The following is a 12,819-nucleotide window of genomic DNA, read 5'->3' on the forward strand; positions in this document are numbered from 1 at the left end:
CAAGTGCAGAAAAGATAGATGTATGGTTTTCCATATTTTTTAAACATAAATTAAAGGTTCTGAGAGTACGATCCTAAGTTCTGAGGGCACCCACCACCACCTGGTGATCTTCTGAGACAGAATGCGGAATTGAGGGTAACACACTATTAGACCTCATTTGTTCTCCATCCAAATCTATGGCCAAATTCTAGAGCAGGCAAAGAGTACAGAATCAATGATGCTGCATTCAGTTACACTGATGTGGTGGTAGCAGATAGAGGAGCATAATGGGTGGAGGAATCCCAATGGTGGACAGCCAGAGGAAAAGATTTGACAATGAGACACAACTCACCTGCACACAGAGTTTGGAAAACAACATACAAACTGAAATCTATGCATCTTTAGTGGAAAGATTTTAGTTGAATGGCTGTGCCATGGTCTGCAGTCGTTTTATAAAGCTTATGTATGTGACACACACCCATAGCAAAGGTGATAGGACCATAGCAGCAAGCAAATAGTTACACACACAATCCGTCTCAGAAACTGAGATAAGAACATCATTTCTCATATTTTGCCTTTCCCAGCTCTACCAAAACTGTTAAAAAGAGAGCTAGCATGAACATAGGCATAAGCAGAAATGTATTCCAGGCCACATGTTCATTCATTCATTCTTTATCCAACAAAGAGATAACATCAACCAACCATATGGCAGGTATTGGGTAAGCACTGGGAATATAGGCTAGGTGCCATGTGAGTCTTTGCATGGTTTATGTAAGGTCTAGAAGGGAATGCAGAAAATCAAGCATGCAAGAATAGATGTGTGCAAAGCATCAATATGAGAAAGTATGTAATATATGTGTATATATCATATGTGTATATGCATATATGTATATATACAGAGTAGTTGGGTTTTTATTTATTAATTTTTGCAGGGGGGAAGGAGTGGGAGAAGTAAAAGAGTTGTGGTGAAGAAGAGAATAATAAGAAAATTTTCGAACAAAATAGAGAGTAAACACAAAAGCCTGGAAGCTTGAACAATAATGGCATAGTCAAAAATGATAAATAGTATTGCAATATAATGCTTTAGAAATATTTCGAAATCAGTGACAATAATCATGCAACTGAACTTTGTAGGCAATATGCAAAATTTACAACCTTAGTGCTCAATTAGTATATTTAAAGAATGCTTCCATATTCCTTCTTGGAAAAACTGGGTCATCCTCAAAAGAGGTTTGACCTAGCTTCATAAGTGTGCACATGAACACACACACACATGCATTATGTTAGAACCAATAATCTGTATGTTAGATCCAGTTCTAGGCCTAACATCTGTTCAGGATAACCTCAGATTCCATGGTTAACTAGGTTCATACCAAACCCAGCTGAAAAAATTGTAGCCAAGACCCCCAGATAAGTCAAAAATGAACAATATCCAAGAAATAAATATTTATGAACAGTCTTTTGTACATAGGATTAGTTCTTTCCAAGGATTTGCAGGGGACAATGACAAATCAGACTTAGAATCTTGGAAATGAGTCAAAACTAGCAAGAGCCTCAAAGAGTCAAGAAATGAGACTGGGGAGAAAAAAAATGAGACTGATTCAAGTAGAATATTAACCCCCTGGCTTCTATTCCACCTAGATATCTTCAAAATGAAATGTTCTACATATAATTCACTTACTTCCATGCTCCTGTTTGCCAGTTGAGCAACAAATAATGAAGGACTTACCATGTGCCAAGTCCACATATTGCTAGTGAGGGGAATGAGAGGGTGCAAGGTGGACCCAGTCCATCCCCTCTGAAACTTACAAACTGGAGGGGAAGATAATGAAGAAATTAAATGTATGATCAGCGCAATGAAGAAAGACTGCAGGAACATGTATCCACAGAACCTGATCTGGTCATTTGGAAAAGGAAACAATCCTGGTTTCAATCAAAAATCAAATTCCCCAAACATTTAATAGTATTAACACAAACAATGACCACACTATAGTTAGTTCTTTGTCTGTGTGTAATTCTCAGAAATTGGCTGTTTCCAATTTTCTTCTAAATGTCATCATTTTGCATAAAAATGCTGAAGGATGAGGATTTCTTTGTCTTGTCTTTTAGACTCTCCTATTCAAGAATGGAAGTCAGAAAATTCCTGGGATGCCATTTTGGCCACCTAGTTTTGAAAATATCTTCCCTTGACTGATGAGAGTTCAGATCTGACACCAAAAATCTTCCAGGCCATCTGTCTTCCTCGGTTCTTCTGAAAGAACTTTAAATCAAGTCTTGGTGTTCTTTCTTACCAGCTCCTACAATTTGTGGATCTTCCTCATGAATAATACAAACTTGTTGAAGCCTCAGCTCTGGTAAGGACACTTATAATTCTCCAACATAAATAGGCTGCTTCCGATGACAATTACAACAGTAAAGTCATTACTCAACACACCGTGTGAACTTCGTAAAGTGAGGGGATAGAAACAAAGAGAAATAAATCAAAAATAACAAAGAAAGGGAAAATGTTTGGAGGAATGAAACCGCGATCACAAGTATTGCTCCCAAAATCTACATTGTATAAACAACCATGGGAATGTGTTAGTCTAAGGTAAACAGTTTTCTGAATTGTTCAATTGTCCATTGTTAAAATTAGAGCTTAGATGCCCAATCACTATGAGATATTTAAAGACTTATTTGATTGAATTTCCTGAGACAGAGTAGAGGGGAAAGTCAACATACTTATTTACTTTTCCTGCATTGGCACTACAATCAGAGCCAAATGAATCAATTATATGCAACAGAGTCACGTTTTAGTTTCTTGATATGTATATGTAATATACTAAAATCTTGTACATTGTTTAATTTTTTTTCATTTCATTATTCCATCAAACTCATTTTCACATTTTGTTTTCTCATTTTGTTTTCCCCATTCTTACCTCATCCTTTTTTTCCTAAAATATTTGGAGATGTAGGAATAAATTTGAAAGCATTTAGGACCGAAGTAGAAAATTGTGCCACCTTTCTATTGCTTTAAATTTTTACTTATTGTCATTGCTGAAAATAACTGTTAACTGATAGTTCATGCAGTTAAACACTGCTGCCCATGACTTTAAATGTGTATCAAGTGAGCAAAGAAACTAGGTCAGAGAATTCTGTGCCAGATTCACTGGTAATACCTTTCTCCACCCAGCTCAGTAGAACTAGAGGTGATAATGAGGGCCTGTGATTAATGCAATATCCAGAACCAGCATTGGCCTCCATATCCATGACAAGAGACTGTTCCTGACAGACTGTCCCAGGTAAAAAGTTAAGCTTTGGTCAGCTTCTATCTCGTTCCATTATGCCTGCCCATGTTTAGTGTCTGATCTCCCAGGTATTCTGGCAATTATATCAAATACCCAAGATTCTCTCTGTAAAGTCCCCTTCTGATAGACCAGCCAGAGTTGGTTTCTATGGCTGGCCACAAAGTACCCTGAGTAAAATGGAGATTTATTGAACTCTTAAACCATTAATGTACTATTTGCTGGATGATGGCTGAAATGGGGCTCTAAATTTATAATTTACATATATATCTTAGAGGCCAAAAGTAAGAAGTAAAATAGAGTTGGACTTATTATACTGAATAACTCAATCTCATTCTAACACCAGATTTTAGGTTGTCATAGAAATTCCATTTAATAACCCTGGAAAAATCTCCCAAATTTAAACACTGCAATAAAAAGGCAGTTGGGGGTGGGTGGGGCTTTTTGAGCTATTACATACCTGGGTGAGTTTGAAACTTATTGAAATCAGGTACAATTCAGCCCAGATTCCTGAATCTTCATCAAATGAACACCAAAGGAAGATTTAGGTCTTTTGTGCTCTTTGACTAATTTTGCATAGCTTTTTTTTTTTTCATTAAATTTTTGCCAATGCAAAAATAGTTCCTGCAATGGACATTCATAAATTTCTCCTTGCTGGCACGGACTCCCCCCGGCCCCCAGGGCTTGGATCCAGCCCTGGTTTCTTGTTGTGCACGTCAAAGAGGCCAGCTCCCAAGGCCTTGAAAGATTTGTGGTGTCTGTTTTCATATTCAGCCTATAACAGTCATGTGGGAACGTCCTGACCTGCTTGGGTCTGATAAGGTTCCTGGTTGAAGGCTTAGTATGAGTCGACAAGGACCACCTGCCCCCCTCCGTCCTTGCTTCTGCCTACCAGTAACTTTCCATTCTGTCTGAAAGAAATATATAAGTATGAGCTGAGATAATAAAGACAGATTCCCCCTGGATGAAGAACCTTGGTGCCTGTGAATTCTTTTAACCCCGACGTCTCCCGCCGGACTCGGTCCATTTCGCCGGACGTGGCATATTGGAGGTTCCTACCGAGATCGCGGAAGGTAAGCGGGAGGGGCTCCCTCCACGAAGAGGGAGGATTAATAGCCTTCGTAAAGAGAAGGGGAAAAATAGCCTTCGTAAAGAGAAGGGGAAAATAGCCTTCGTAAAGAGAAGGGGAAAAATAGCCTTCGTAAAGAGAAGGGGAAAAATAGCCTTCGTAAAGAGAAGGGGAAAAATAGCCTTCGTAAAGAGAAGGGGGGAAAAATAGCCTTCGTAAAGAGAAGGGGGGAAAAAAAAGCCTTCGTAAAGAGAAGGGGAAAAGAAGCCTTCGTAAAGAGAAGGGGAAAAGAAGCCTTCGTAAAGAGAAGGGGAAAAATAGCCTTCGTAAAGAGAAGGGGAAAAGAAGCCTTCGTAAAGAGAAGGGGAAAAATAGCCTTCGTAAAGAGAAGGGGAAAAATAGCCTTCGTAAAGAGAAGGGGGAAAAAAGCCTTCATAAAGAGAAGGGGAAAAAAGCCTTCGTAAAGAGAAGGGGGAAAAATTGAAACTTAAACTAGGAACAGGTAGCTACCATGGGTAACTCAGCAGCCAAAGTTCGTCTGGCCAACGAACTCAGAGAGCTGTTGAACACACAGGGAACCAAAATAAAAACAAAAACTGTAACCGAATTTGTTGAAGTTATTGCCCAGGCATGTCCTTGGTTTCTGACAGGGGGATTTCTTAATAACAATGATTGGGATCAGGTCAGATGTGATTTACAAAGATTGCTGAGGGATCAAGGTCCGGAAAGTATCCCAATCGCCACTTTCTCTTTATGGAGACTGGTTAAAGATGCTTTGTTAATAGATAAAATAAAGATTAAGGAACAGCTTGCAGAATGTGAACAAGTCCTTGGCCAGGTCCAGGAAGAGCAAATGGCAGAGTCCTTACCCCTTTCCCATTATTCTTTCATATCTCCTTCTTCATTCTTAGATCCACCCTAGCTGCTCTCAACCCTGCCTTCTCATCTTCCCCCTCCCTAATAGGCCCACAGAAAAGTCTTAACTGACCTTCTCCAGAATATTCACCATGGCTTATTTTAGGATTTTCAGCAAAAGAATCTCTACAAAAAAGTTCAATGTGGATAAATTTCCTATTTTCATGTTTCCCTGTTTTATTTGGCTACTGTCTGAAAAAATTAGCACTCCAGGCGCTAGACACTCCCTTACTAGTTTTTCACAAAAATATGTAAACAAGGCCTCTGGCCTTGAGCTGGGCTTCACAGTGCTGAGTACATTTCTAAGATAAGGGAGTTACTAACTGGGCTCCATGGTAACAGCTGGCAAGAGGAGGAACTGGAGGGTCAAATGAAGAAGCCAAGATTTAAAGCACCTATGGCCCCGATCCCTGTTGCGCTCCCTCCTTATAACCCCAATTGGGACGAGGACAACCCCAGAAGGCAGAGTGTACGGGGCGATCCAGAGACAGAACAAGCTGCTACCGCAGTAAGATCTTGGCCAGGCGGGGAAAAATGCAGGCAAAATCAAACAAAATGCAATCGGCTAGGAAAACTTGGGGAACTTTTGCCTCCAAAATGAGCAGCGGACTCCATGTTGTTTGCATCACCATGGTAACCATGGGGTGCCTGGCCCGAAGAGCGGCTTCCTGGTCCCACCTCCCATACTTTTGGGGCTACTGATTGGTTCTTCCACAGTCACTTAGACAGGACTTCTAGTCCCACCTTCCAGCCACTAACCTGTACTGCTGTGTTTCAGATTTCTACCGGAGCTGCTCAGAGCCTGTATTTTTAAAAGATGCCTACCTGTAAATGCTAACGAAAGATATCTTTTTCAGACAAAATTTAATTCTACAAGTTTCTATGTTACAGTCCTAAATTTAAGCTAGTTCTAAGTTAAATAACCTGACTTTTTCTTTATAGTTGTGTTACTAAATAATGTTCTATTGATGAGAGATATCAAATATGCTTCTTTATATTTTACCTTTAATTTTGGAGGTTATGAGAATGCATTTGCTCGTCACAGGAACAAGCCGGCAAAGTTCCTGTGATGACCAAAAAATCCTTATTCTCATTGCTAACTATAAAAATAAAATGTATACTCAAGGATCTTATTTCAGTTACATCAAGTGACGTCACATAAAAGAGTGCACTCCTAGTTAAAAATAAATTAAAATGGATCCAAATATTTTAAGACCACGTGGTTACATAAAGTTAATACAATTATAAGTTAAGTTCTTATTCTTAATATATATATTTTTTAGATATTTAAATAACCTATATTTGTTAATCCATAAACAAATTAACACATGCCTAATTGATTAGTTAATATATATTTGCCTAATTGTTTTTCTTCAACAGGAAGCCCATAATTTATGTTTTATATTTACATTTATCAAGATACTCTGCCTTTTCAGTTACAGATATTTGAGATAAGTGTGTTTACTATAAATTTGCTTTTAAGTGAAAATACAATCAAGTAGTTTCTAATTCTCAAGGTTACTGTTTAAACTTATAAGATGATAAATTATTATAATTATTTCTACAAAATATCTAAGGGTTTTAACTATATTTTCATTGATATTTCTTATCAAAGTATAATAATTTGTTTATAGATTCTAAGGTTTTCAGAAATTGTTCCAGAGTATATTTTTTTTAAGAAAAAGTATATTTTTTTCAACAAAGAAAAAGTATATTTTTTTCAACAAAGAAAAAGCACACATGGATCCTAAAAAGAAGAAAGAAATCATCTTTGGGTAAAACAAGGTCTTTATATTCATTTTCCTAAAAAAAAAAAAAAAAAAAAAAAGGGGGGGGGTTTATATTGGTATCTAAACAGATGATGTAAAAAGTTAGAACAATTAAAAAAGAGACTTATATATACTAAACTGACTATAATTAATTTAAGGGTATTTCAGGTTATTTTCCTAATTTAACTATACTAATGTGAGCAAAAATTTTGTCCATATTTTGACATGACAAACACCTATTAAAATGTAAGTTTATTTCTTTAAAGAAAGATCCTTATTGCCTAATAATTCTTACTGTTTAAGATAAAGATTAATTTTGGTAAATAAATTCACATTGTTGATTAAACATTAAGTATATTGAACTACTAACTTAAACCCCTGTATGACCTTTTGAGAGGAGGCCCCTCACCCACCTCCCTGCGAAAACCTACTTCAAAAGCCTTGAAGGCACTCAGGTTAATAAAAACAGCCCCACAAAAGATACAGGTTACCCAGATAGATTATTCTATACCCCTATCATTTATAATCCTGTCATCAAAATTAACTCCTACTGGAGTGTTTTGGCAAACAGGTCCCATCTATTGGGTCCATCTACCCGCTTCTAACTCTCGGGTGATAACTCCCTTTTATGAACTAGTGATAAATCTGATCTGGAAAGCCAAATATTTGGGTGATGCACTGTTTGGAAAAACTTTTGACATTCTCATTCAGCCTTATACCCAGGATATGACTTTAAAATTACAACAAGAACATGATCTTTGGTGTCTTTTTCTCTGTAATTTCAAAGGTCAAATTGATAATCACTTTCCCCGACATAAACTTCTAGAAGGCCTTAAAAAATGTCCTATTATTTTTCCTAAAATTATTAAAGGGGAACCTATCCCAGGAGCTCAGACTGTTTATACAGACGGAGCAAAAGGGGGATTTGCTGTTGTTTTTGATGGATCTCAAGTAATTCGACACCCTGTTCCTAAACTGTCTGCCCAAAGATCAGAAGTTGAGGCTCTAATTATGGCTCTTAAACTTTACAATTCCACCCCACTTAATGTGTATACTGATAGTCTCTATGTTGCCAATTTAGCCTTAGTTATTGAAACAGCCCCTTATATTGGCAGGCAATCTACTATCATGGAACAATTACAAACGGTTCAGCTTCTTGTTTGGGCTAGACGAGATCCTTTATTCATTGGACATATCCGAGGACATTCAGAGCTTCCTGGGCCTCTGGCGGAAGGCAATGCTAAAGCAGATGCCGCCACTCACAATATGGGACCGCTTTTCGGTCTCCTCCTTATAGTTGCTGTAGGCCCCTGCCTTGTCAAGAGAATGACACAATTTATTAAAGATCAAATTAACATTCTGACTTCTAAGCCAATACAGGTTCATTATCAACGCCTACAAACCAAGGATGATCTTGCTGAAGTTTGTCTCCGACCGATTCGAAGATGATTTTTCTACAATGATCCCTGCTTCATGCCTTCCTCCTTTTACCCCCTTTTCCTTCTTTATTTTTGTTATTCCTCTCCTCTGACTCTATGCCTTGTCGAACCGGAACCAATTAGAGACCCAATAATGACTGGCTGGATCGCTACCACTAAATGCCTTGGTAACAACAAGCTGATCTTGTAGTACCCAGAGACGGGCAACTTTCACGCTTGCACTGCAACCTAAGACAGGGGAATGGGGCCTCCCCAGAGACGGGTAAGCACTGTAAGGGCAGTGAACGACCTAAGACAGGGGCTACTTGATTCCCTTTGACATGCAACAAACAAAAGAGGGGGAACTGCTGGCACGGACTCCCCCCGGCCCCCAGGGCTTGGATCCAGCCCTGGTTTCTTGTTGTGCACGTCAAAGAGGCCAGCTCCCAAGGCCTTGAAAGATTTGTGGTGTCTGTTTTCATATTCAGCCTATAATGGTCATGTGGGAACGTCCTGACCTGCTTGGGTCTGATAAGGTTCCTGGTTGAAGGCTTAGTATGAGTCGACAAGGACCACCTGCCCCCCTCCGTCCTTGCTTCTGCCTACCAGTAACTTTCCATTCTGTCTGAAAGAAATATATAAGTATGAGCTGAGATAATAAAGACAGATTCCCCCTGGATGAAGAACCTTGGTGCCTGTGAATTCTTTTAACCCCGACGTCTCCCGCCGGACTCGGTCCATTTCGCCGGACGTGGCACTCCTAATTTTGCTTGTTCTTAACTGAGATACCCTGAAAAAATTTACGCCTCTCCCAAAGTACTCAATTTAAATTAAGCTTATGCAGCATAGCAAATTTATACACAAAAATCAAAGATTATTTAATTGGTTTCAGTTAGAAATATATTCAGCTAGGAATAGCAGAAAATGTACCACAATGGCTTTAAAATGTAATCTTTGACACAATAAAAAAGGAGCCTAGACTAGTCCTTACCTCAGTAAGGCTATCAGGAACCCAGGATCTTTCCAGATTCCAATCCTACCTTTTTAGCATGGCAGGACACTCTTGGGCTAATCGTAGATGACAGTCCCAACAGTAAAGTAATGAGTCAGGATGCCATATGAGCTCAGCTATGGAGAGAATAGAAACTAAATGAAGTGAATCAAGATTAACAAAAAGGAAGGGAAATGTTGGTGAAACTAAAGGCACAAATAAGTCACCAACGACCTTGTGAAGGTGTTAGTCAAAGATGAATGCAGGAAGCCTAGGTGCTTGGGAGATGACTGCCAAGTCCCTGGCGTTCCACCTTCTGGGGGCTGGGGGGAATCACCTTAGGGTTCAGGTGCAAGAGTTGGCATGTGAGACTCAGTGCCTGAGGCAGTAAGATTAATCTGTTTCCTGATCCTCAATCCATTTTGCCCAGAAGTGGAAAACTGAAGAAATGAGGCATTCATGGAAGAATATATGAAATGGCCCTGGTGAGGAAAGAAAGAAAGGAGGGGGGGGGGAGGGAGGGAGGAAGGGAAGAAAGAAAAAGAAAGGGGAGAGAAATCATGGAACACAGGGTCTCACCAAGTTTCCTAGACTGGCCTTGAACTTGCATCCTCCCACCTCAACCTCCAGAGTTGTTGAGAATGCAAATGTGGTTGCCAACTGATTTTTGACAAAGAAGGCAGCAATTAAACAGAAGAGTCTTCTAACAAATGGTATTACAACTGATATTCATATACAAATAAAATGAACCTCAGTTGAAACCTCAAAAAAAAAAAAAAAAAGATGAACACAGGTTTCTACATTGTTTATTTTAATTGTACATTTTAAAAATCAGGGCCTTGATGCCCGGTCACAATGAGATATTTAAAATTTGTGGTTGCAAGCTGTCTTACACTTCTAAATATCACTCTCACATTCAAAGCAGAAAGAATACACAGGCCATGAAGGTGAATCACCTTTCCCTGGAGAATTTATTTTTTAATATAAAAAGAAAAGAAAAAAACAACTCTTGCTTGGGGACTTTTGCCTTGATCTTCTCATCCAGACTGTGTCCCGATAACTGTCAATTATGGGAAGGCTGACAACTGAAGTGTTTGCTTTCCAGCTTCCTTGTGCAGGGAGACAAGGAACGAAGGAGTTAAAATAAGTCAATGTACAGTCCCTGTCATGCCTCATGACAATTTCTCGGGTTTTTGTTTTGTTTGGGGTGGGGGGAGGGAGGACCAGGGATTGAACCCAGGGACACTCAGCCACTGAGCCACATCCCCAGCCCTATTTTGTATTTTATTTAGAGACAGGGCCTCAGTGATGCTGAGGCTGGCTTTGAACTCTCAATCTTCCTGTCTCACCCTCCAGAGCTGCTGGGATTACAGGCATGCGCCATCATGCCTGGCTAAGTTTCTCAGTTTTAATGAAGTGAGCCCAGTGATTCCAAGCCCTTAATAGAAACATGACCAGATTTTTGGTTTTCTTTTCTTGTTATTTATTTGGCTTGTAAGTTAATCATAGTTCTCATCAACACTCCTCTTTAGCTCATTGCTTATCTTATTTTAAATAATTGTATTAGTTAGCTATTGCAACATAACAAATTACTTCAAAAAAATTAGAAGCTTAAATAAGAGTAAACATTAATCTCTGTGGGCTGGGAATCTATCTAGAGGTGGCATAGTTGGTGGTCTTTGCCTCAAGGTCCTCTCTCAGGGATGCAATCAAAATCTCCTTTAAAGGATCAACTGGGGCAACATTCTTTGTAGGATCATTCACATGATCCTTGTCAGGATTCAGTTTCTCACTGACTATTGGTCATTTCCTTACCATGTGGACCTCTGCACAGCAAGACTCAAAACCAGGAAGCTGGCTCTCCTCAGAAGAACCTAACAAGAGAATGGGGGTGGGATGGGGAGCGGGGTGGGTAGAGAGAACAAGATGGAAAACAGCTGGGTGCTGTAATTCCAGCAGCTTGGGAGGCTGAGGCAGGAGATCAAAGCCAACATCAGCAACAATGAGGCGCTAAGCCACTCAGTGAGACACTGTCTCTAAACAAAATGCAAAATAAGGCTGGAATGTGGCTCAGTGTTCAAGTGCCCCAAGTTCAATTTCCAGTACCCAAACAAAACAAACAAACAAAAAAAGATGGAAAACACAAACTGCTTTTAATGTCATCTCTGAAATGACATCCTACCACCTTTGCTGTTTTTCTATGTGTTAGAAGATAGGCACTAGGTCTAGCTCAGGCCAGGAAGAGGGGCGTCACAAAGGTGTGAATACCAAGAGGCAAGGCTCATAGGGGAGCCATGTTGCTTCCCAAATTACCTGTATAATTTGGCCTCAATTAGGTATCATTATGAAAATTATGCTTGGACTGTACCCTGAATAACTCATATATTCCCTGACTGTAACCTGTATATGCTGAGAAAAATCTGGTGTTATAGTTGAAACTGGCTTACAAAAAGACTTTTGTTTTTCTTTTTTCTTGTTTTTATTGGTGCATCTTTCTAATACAAAATGGTGAAATTTATTGTGACATATTCATGTATGCATAAAAACATAATTTGTTTTCTTTAATTTTAAGTGTGATTAAACTTTGCTTAAATACTTCTTTGAAAAGTTACCAACTACCTAGACCCTGTTCCAATCTCTAAATTATAGAATGATAGAAATTATTAAAATCTTTGTAATTATAATTCCTGAGTAGTTTTAGAAATGTTACTGTGAATAATGTTTTAATTTTCATTATATTTTCAAGTTTGGCATTACAAAATGCTAGTGACTTCAAGTGTCTATCCTGTGTCAAACAATCTTGCTTACTTCTATCACTACTATATTTCTCTATGGATATTGTTTGGTTTTCTATACAGAGGATTCTATCACCTGCAAATAAATGAGACTGTTGTTACCTTTTTGATTCTTATGCATTTTTTCCTATTATCTTGCATTAACTTAAGACCTTCCACGTGATATTAAACATTTGCAGTAATATGTGGCATCTTTTTGTCTCTTTCCCATTTTAAAGGCTTTACAACTATAGCTTTCCTAGTAGGTATGTTCATTACTTTAATAGAATATCTGATATTAAAATGCCATTGTGTACCTTGGGAAAAAGTACATTTGGCTATTATATCCTTTAACATTAGATTTAACTGAGTTTTTGTAATATGTCTCTTTTATAAAATAGATTATCTGCCCCCTGAAAGTTTGATAGAACTCACACTTAAAGCTGCATGGCAGCAGGGCTGGAGCTGTCGCTTGGTGGGGAGGAACATGTGCTTAGCATGTGTGAGGGCTGGATTCAGTCCCCAAAGCTAGAGAAATAAACAAACAAAGCTATCTGGTATTGGAGCTCTTTGGAGAAGAGAGGTATTTGATTACATTTTAACATCTTCCATGATGCTTA

Source organism: Spermophilus citellus, assembly GCF_964194105.1.
Source record: "Spermophilus citellus genome assembly, chromosome: 16".
NCBI lineage: Eukaryota > Metazoa > Chordata > Mammalia > Rodentia > Sciuridae > Spermophilus > Spermophilus citellus.